Source organism: Vulpes lagopus, chromosome 7, assembly GCF_018345385.1.
Source record: "Vulpes lagopus strain Blue_001 chromosome 7, ASM1834538v1, whole genome shotgun sequence".
Classification (NCBI taxonomy): Eukaryota; Metazoa; Chordata; class Mammalia; order Carnivora; family Canidae; genus Vulpes; species Vulpes lagopus.
This window is the reverse complement of record NC_054830.1, coordinates 99426497-99435339: the sequence shown is the minus strand read 5'-3', so window position 1 is coordinate 99435339 and position 8843 is coordinate 99426497. Positions and strand designations below refer to the sequence as shown.

Below are 8843 nucleotides of genomic sequence, written 5' to 3'. Positions count from 1 at the left end.
TGCATCAAACAGCACTTACATTCAAATCTCATCTCTGCCATTTCCTAGCAGGGTGCTCTTGCCTTTTTTCAATTACCAGCTCTACTTATACCTCAATTTTCTCTGGTGTACAATAAGGAATAATAGAAGGACCTGCCTTATGGCATCACAGTGAAGACTGAATATGATTCAGGACATGAAGCGCTCAGCAATGTGCCTGCCACAGATAGACACTAGCTAAGTGATAATGATGATGATCATAACAGAGAGATGGAAGAAGAAGAGGAGCTAAGGGAGCAGGGAAAGTGGAAGAATACGGGAATGTTCCACAGAGACAGTGAAGTTTAAGCAATGTCTTAATCAACAAAGAGAAGTTCACCAGTTGAGTGAGGCAGAAAAGGGATTTTTCAGGCAGAGGGACGATGCTGTCCCAAGGTTGTCTCTTCACGTCACCCTATCCATGCTCTTAGAAACGACATCTGCCGCTATTATGGCTTACACTCTCTCCTTCGCTAATGCCTCCTACAGTTATAAAATAATATTTCTTCTGAGCTTCCTTTCTATTGGACCTCACTATTTTGATGTCCTATAGCCACCACAAACTAAATACTTGAAAAGTAAACTCAAAATCTCTCTCCCCACTCTGTTTCTCCTCTTCCCAAAGCTTCTTAGAGAATACAGAAATTTCAACACTGCCATAGTCCTGTTCTTCCCTTGTCACTCTGCCTTCTTTATTTAAATCATCATTAAGCTATTCTCCTACATCTAGATTTCCTTTATCCAGCAATTGGACAATTATGTTTATTCATAGACACCACAAAAATTATTTGGGTAACTAAAAGATGCCAGGAATTCTTTAATGTGCTAAAAAATAAATAATGAACACCTCTGAATCATTGAGGCATTTCTTTGTATTGCCACAATGTCATCTTTGCAAAGCTTATCATGTCAACACTTAAAAACCTCAATCAACTGTGTTGCCTACAGACTATGCCTCAGTACAAATTCCTTAGTATGTCATAGAATGCCTTCATATTGAGAAGCCAGGCTATTTTAAAGACGCTTTTGCTAAAAATCACTCCTTTTTCAAATAACTAAGCTACACTAAACTTCTTTCCAATCTCTGAGCATTTCATGCCCTTTCTGGCCTTTGCACATGGTCATTATTACTTCTGCTCATCCCTCCATATCCATCTGAGGAATGGTCCAACTTTTAGTAACTAGTTTATTATTTTCTCTATGAAAATAAAATTGGTCAACTAATGACTTTCTACTGTGCCCTCTTCCAGCTTTAGTCCTATCACTAAGTGTCAAATCCTTTATACTTTATTTTCTGACTACACAATCTCTTGGTAATCCACAAGTTTATTGCTTGTGGATTACCAAGAGAAAAATAATTCTTTACATCTCCTTAGAAAACCTATTCATTTTTATCTTGTCCATATTTTATGCTACCCTGTTCACATTCAAATACTACAGTCCCATGTGACAGATTTATAACATATAGAGAATGACCTAAATTGAGCCACAGCTGGGGAGATTTCTAGAATAATAGAGCACTTTTTTCTCCTTCTTTTCCAACATGAAATTTCTGAAAGCAAAATCAATCTTATATATTGAACCAACTCAAATATTAATTATAAGTTGAACTAGAATCAGTATAAAATATCCAAAAATTAAATAATCATTTAGCTGACTATGTGACCATTCAACTCTGTTCCTAAATGCATTCTTCTAATTTCTTTACATGAAGGAGATTTAATAACTGAAATTTAATCCCCATGCCGTGCATACCAACACTGAATTCATTTGCTCATTCAACAAATATTCTTTAGATAATTACTATGTTGTAAGCACATTTCAAGGCCTGGGGCATATGAGGCTAAATAAAATATCTTTGCTTCTAAGGCATTCATAGTCTACTAGACAATTGAGAAAAGGAACACCAGATACAGCATAATATTGTAACTGCTATGAGGGAAGTTTATATGGTAAACTGTGTTGTCCAGAAGCTGAACTTCCAAGGAGAAGACACGTAGATGGAGAGATGTGCATCAGGAAAGACAGATGTCCAGCATGTGCAATTGAGTAAAGACAGAATAAGTGCTCAAATAACTCAAGATAGGTATGTGTGTGAGCTTAAATGTAGAGTTCCTCCTGAACTGTAAGTTACTAGAGCTCATAATTTTCCCCACAATTTATTTAGTAGCAGATACTCAGCAAATATTCCTTGAATAGATAAACAACTGTACTGTAAGAACTAATAAAAATTGTAGTTCTAAAATTACTTGAAAATTATATGATATGGGATTAAGTTCTAGGACTAGGAGTAGCAGTGTTTATACAAATGCATGTTTTTATATTTGATCTTGAAGGCTTGCTTGGACATGGTAGGTTATAAATTTTTATTTTAAAGATTTTATTTATTTATTCATGAGAGACACAGAGAGAGAGAAAGAGAGAGGCAGAGACATAGGCAGAGAGAGAAGCAGGCTCCATGTAGGGAGCCTGATGTGGGACTCAATCCTGGAACTCCAGGACCATGCCCTGGGCTGAAGGCAGGCATTAAACCGCTGAGCCATCCAGGGATCTTGGTAGGTTACAAATTTGACAAATGATGCTACAATAGAGAAAATCAAGAACATTACACAAAAGTCATTATGAACTATGATTTTTTTTCCCCAGACAGAATTAGAATGCTGTCAAGGTAGAACTAGATGAGGCAGATGCATACCAATGCAGGGAAAATAAATAAATGAATGAATAAATAATTAATTAATTAGATATGTAAAATATGAGTATACATATAAATATGTGTATGTATATATACATACAGATATTTCTCTTAAATGTAATAAAAAACAAAGTTGTTTATTATAAGCCTTATAGAGTGGTAGAGTGATGATGTGGAAGAACTTGTGTCCTCTACAGTTCAGACTGAGAACATTCCTATAATGCCAGGCAAAGTTGGCTACAATTCCTGCTTTTTGTGCACTAATGTAGTACCATTACTGCTCTCCTTTCCTTTAAAACTATGAAATTTTAAAGATACCCACAGGGCAACAGGCAAATCCTTATTACTGTTAAACTCGTTGGGAAGAACGAAGTAGAGTAGCATGGAAAGAATATGGATACTGGAGTCAGTTAGACCTGAGTTAAAATTCTAGATCTAGACTGAATGACTTTGGGTAAAATGAGCCCCCATTCCCTTATTTCTTCTCATAGTTCTGGCTAACTCTAACTTACTCTGTAAGTTCAACTATGGTCACCACTGTAAAACCTTAGTAGGTCCCAAATGGAAAGCTATTCTTCCCAAGCTCCAATACCTATCTCCTCAGAATTTGCTTCCCTAGTTTATGAAAGGACCTGTCTCACACCCTATTTATCAAATGACACTCCTATGCCCTTGTTGCTCTTGTTCAAACACTGTATCTAATGTACATCAAGAATTCATGCCAAAAAAAAAGAATTCCTGCCAACAATATATTTTTTAAGATTTTATTTATTCATGACAGACACAGAGAGAGACGCAGAGACATAGGCAGAAGGAGAAAGGAGACATAGGCAGAAGGAGACATAGGCAGGCAGGCTCCCTGTGGGGAGCCTGATGTGGGACTAGATCCCAGGACCCAGGATTATGACCTGAGCCAAAGGCAGACACTCGACCACTAAGCCACCCAGGTGCCCCACCAAGAATATTTTTGAAAAAAATTCTGATCAATTCTCATGAACTCTAGCACCACCACTTTCATCTAAATTCCCATCGTTGCCTGGACACCAACACCTCCTATCCAGTCTCTTAGTCTCCACTCCTGTCATCCTGCATGTTTGGCTTTGTATGACAATTAGAGCCACCTTCTGAAATATAAAATTACGTCACTTCCTTGTCCAAAATCCTCCAAAGTTATCTATTCTAATAATAAGAAAAAAACAAATCCAAAGACTTAACAATTGTCTCCCAGACCCCATCTATGCCACACTTGGCAAATTCACAAACACAATTTCCCATAGTCCCTTCCTCAATCAGCCTTTGCCAGCCTTCTTGCTCTAATTTGAACAACGCCAAGCACAACCTAACCTCAGGGTCTTTGCATTGACTGTCTCTGCAGATCTCTCCTCAGATCTCCACATGACTTGCTTCCTCTTTTTATCTAGGTTACTGCACACATCATCTCCCCAGAGAGTCCTTCCATGACCCTTCATCAAGAACGAAATAAATGAGAATCGTGATCTCCAGCCCTGTTTCCTGTTACACTGCTAACTCTTCCTCATCCGTACCTGATAGTATATACATCCACGTACTTATTTATTACATACCTCCCCTAATGAATAAAAGTATCCAAGATAGCAGGAACCATTTCTTTTGTTTACTATCTCGATGCTAAACATAGTGCTTTGCACATAATAGCTGCGTGTAAATGCTTATTGAGTGAATCAAGTGGCCTCTGAATTGTTTCTTCATCTCTCCTCTGAAGGTCCATTTTGGTGTTCTCTGTGAAATATGTTCATTGTAACCAGTGTATCTTTGTTTTTCCCTAGCCTCATGATGCATCTGTTTACTTTTCTATGTCTATCACTAGGTTATATGCCCTTTAGGGTCAGAAGACTATGTCTGTTTTGTTCACCATTGTGTGTTCAGTGTCAATTTCAGAATCTATTATATAATAAATGCTCAAAAAATATTGTTGAATAAAATAGTGGCTGATTTTAGTGTCCTGGACCTGTTCAGAATGAAATAAATAAGAATCATGATAATAATACCCCACATATTCTTCTTTTATGCAACTTGAAACTTCTTAACTAGTGTCTGCTTAAGGAGAGGAAAAAGCTGATTAAGAAGTAGATATAGGTGTGAAAACAAGCCATTTGTCATTTCTATTTTAATTTCAGAAGACACAATCAACTTAATTTAGATTTATCGTCCATAGTGTAGTAACTCTGAGACAAGGACGATGCCTGCAATTTATTTCCAGCATGCCAGGAAGTATTTTCCCAGCCAAGGAAAATAGCAGGCATTAGTGGCATTGTATTTATTTATTTCTCTTCCCTTGTTCTCTTATCTTCTCTTTACCAACGGGCATTTAAAAGAAGCATACTTTTAGTTTAGGGCTGTTTTAATATATTTGCATTCAACACAGGGCTGAATTTAAGCATTTGTGCATAGAATACTATTGACTAAATAGGGAAAAAAAAGTGGTAAATTACTTTGTGTTAGAAAAGCAGTTGCTAACCCATTAGGAGAGCTGTCAAGAGATTACACCATTATTTTCAAAAGTAGAGATAGACGATGATCTTAAACCCAAGAAAGAGCAGATAAATGACTGTCAATGCAATGAAGTAAAATCTGAACTATAGGTGCATCCAACACTGTATCATTTTGAATTGCTGTTCTGGGTATGTATTGAAAGCAGCAATGTGTTCCCTGGAAAGCTATCTGAGTTTTACATTAGCTTATGCAGAATTAGTGTGTGGAAGCTTGGGGGATGGGGTAAATGTTAATATAAATGACTAAAATTATAGATTCTAGAATTAGCTTATGCCCTCTGAACAACGTAAGTATTCACTAATAAAATTTGGGAAGAAAAAACATAGTGGTCAGGTCATTAGAGTGTATGTCAACAAACCATTTCAATCCAAACCAGGGTTCCAGGAATTATTGTGTGGTGAGATTGATATAGGAACAAGTTAGGGGCGGATGAGACTTGGCAGGGAAAGATAAGGGAAAGTTCCCAGAGTTGGCTCCTACCCATCCCAAGAAAACAGAGATAAGACACTAAAAACAGAAAAAATAAACCTGGCTCGCTAGCTCCAAAATGTTGGGACATAGACCCCTCTTTAATGGTTACTAAGTAATCACAGAAACTCACCAGACTACAAAAAATATGTCATTAAGGTGTTATCAATAGTCTCTGCTTAAACCAAGATGGCACAAGAACCTCAAGACCATGGGCTATCAAACTAGGCTCCCAGAAGCCTTAGGTAGAGAAATATTATGGAGGAGATATTAACCAGAGAGAAGGAAACACCTTGCTTGGGCTCATGATATTTACAAAAACGTCTTGTTTGTTATTATGATGGTTGTAAGTCCACCAGGTTTGTTCTAAATATCCACCCTGATGTTGACACAAAATTTACCAAATTCCCTAGTCAGTTTCCTATAAAAGACAGACCATAAAAGCCCTCAGTGGCAAACCTGCAGGGACCCTTCTCACTTTTGAGAGTTTTCTTGTATCTCTTCTTAATAAACTTCTATCACTTTGCTCATTCTCTGTTGTCCGCGAAATTTATTCTTCGACTCTGTGAGACAAGAATCAAGCTCCTCTCTATCATTTTGGTGCTGAAAACCAGGACCACTCCCATCAAAGGGTGAGTAAATGCAGACTCTATCCTTTCTTTCCTGGGAGACAGCTCTCCCTTGGATAACCTCTTCTTGTAACAAAAAGCAGAACTGGGCACCTGTCAGTCAGTTAAAAGTGAATAGCACTGGCTGCTGGTCTTAAAGACTCAGGTGACAGGCTTCTGGAGAAAGGTTTGGTCATTCCCCCTTCCTCAAAGGAAGAGAATGTTCTGGCTTTCTGAATTGGCTCCCCGCCCATCCTGCAGGGGCCTTGCTAACTATGGGGCCATGCTTGCAAATGGACCTCAGGTATTGAAACTGAAAGGCAGCAAGGGTGAGGAGAGGAAAACTTAACTAAAATTGGCTAATGATTGGACTGTCTGAGCAGGCACCATGGGGCTAGGAATGCAAGTGAACCTACACGACCAAAGGATGAGGGCTCCTGCAAGAGAGCTCAGAAGAATAAAGTCATTTATAGGATTCCCTGCTAGCCTAAGGTTCATCCAGAGGACACACATAAGGACTGGCAATTAAGCATTCTGAACCTATCTTTAGGTTACCACTGGTGGCCTTGGGATCTCCAAAACCTATAAAAGGATACACAATGAACAAGTGGACTATTTCAGATTCACCATTCTCTATTTGCTATTAATACCTTTTCTTTCCTATATAACACTCTCAGAAGAGTTTACTTTTGGTCTCAGACTTTAGTGAATCCTTAGTCATTACCTACCTTTCTTCATTCAAAAACTCTTCAAGAAAAGCAGTTTTCATTTTGAACATATTGGAGCACACTTGGAGACTACAAAAAAATTGTGTGTGTGTGTGTGTGTGTGTGTGTGCGCATCTCTCCCTCTCTCTCTCCTAACACCAAAAAATAAGTCCTGTTAGGCAACTGAGTGGATGTAGATTCTGGTTGGTTAGAATTTTTCTAGATCTCTAGATATTTGACATTTCGAATCTAGGTAAAACTTTGAATTTATCTATAATATCATGCTACAAATCTTTTGGTTGGATTCTTGAAAATATTTAAGTGGTCAACAATGCATTATTTCCCTGAAGGTAACATATTCGAAATAAAGTGTTAACTACACCATATAGCAATAGAAACTCTCTGGAAATCAGAAAAAAATGCATTAACTCCTTCAAAATTAATGAACTTCCTTGTTTTATTTTTCTGGCAAATACCCTTTCCCTCTCCATCTTTATATTCCAAAATGTTAACAGTCTATACATAATCACATAGTTAATAACTTCAGATCTTATCCATTTGATAGTAATGTGACAAATGCTATTTAAAAGGTTAGTTTATGTCATCTTTTGTACATGTGTCTATGGCATGAGTCCAAAAGACAGTGGGAAACATTTGATATCTTCAATATATATTACTTAATTATCAATAGGCCTTCCTGAAAGAATGTATGTGAATATTAGGAGGCAGCATATATGGAATATTTGATGAAACTGTGGTACATAGGTATTATTTTTATCAACTTCAGCCACTCAGAGTCTCTTATTTTCTTAGTTCTAAGCTATCTGTAATGTTACAGAAGATATACTTTTACGTGTTAATTTATATTCTGGTGCATACTTGCATATAAAAGCAAATCATCAAACTTAACAAAGAGAGAGAGAGAGAGAGAGAGAGAGGGAAAAAGTCCCCAGAACGTTACAGTTATATAGCAATAAAGTGATGAAAGTCAACATTTGTCAGTGCTGTCATATAATGCCACTGCGAATCTTGTAAATCAATAGAAAATCATTGTTTACTTGTTTTATTTTTCAGTTCCTGACATTATTTGAAAAAAATGTATTTTAAAAAATTCTTGAAAGACCTAAAGAGGCCAAGAAGGATGTAACCTCAACCCATCAAATCCACTTAACTTCAAGTTACTACTTCGAAAATATATTTCTCAGCCTCTTGCTCTTAAAGATAATTCCTAAGGTTTTGATTCCTACCTTAATTTCTCTGCCGCTCAGTCTCTCCCTCTCTCTCTCTCTGTCTCTGTCTCTTTCTCTCTCTCTCATCACTAAAACCGCTTGGAAATAAGTGAAAATTCCGGGGAATAGGGACCATTATTAAATAATTCCAGACACCTGACGCGTCGGAATATGTCCTAATTTATACTTCCTATGTTCAGTTCTAAGTCCACATCTAAGTTCAAAGCTCTAAACTAGCAGCAGTAGTATCTTTATAGATTCCAAGGACATGGCTATGAATTTTTTACTTTTAGATATATATTTTTTTACTGTTCGTAAAAGTCGGATCTCATAAATCTGCTAGTTTCAAAAACCTGCAGCTTTTTGAATAGTGGCCCTTGTATTTCGATTTAAACCAAATGGGACCAAACTTATTACTCCTATTCTGAAAGGTCATTTTTCATCAAGATTGTATTAGAAAATAAATCATTTAAAGCCATCCTTTGGATGGTTCCTTGCATGAACATCTTAAGAAGAGCGTGTCATAAGAGCCTCTCTGCAAAGCAAAGCTGATTTGTTAATCCAGAGTGGTCTGAAGCTGCCACCT

The 8843-nt window shown here is 37.1% G+C and overlaps 1 protein-coding gene across 1 annotated transcript in view; it reads left to right on the top strand.

The window, feature by feature from the left end:
* The first annotated feature begins 6284 nt into the window (after nt 1-6284).
* The window catches only part of TYRP1 (tyrosinase related protein 1), a 62085-nt gene continuing 59526 nt past the window's right edge, over nt 6285-8843 (top strand). The window contains exon 1 of the mRNA XM_041760527.1: nt 6285-6345. The gene's annotated coding sequence lies outside the window, so the exon portion shown is untranslated. The remainder of the gene's footprint in view (nt 6346-8843) is intronic.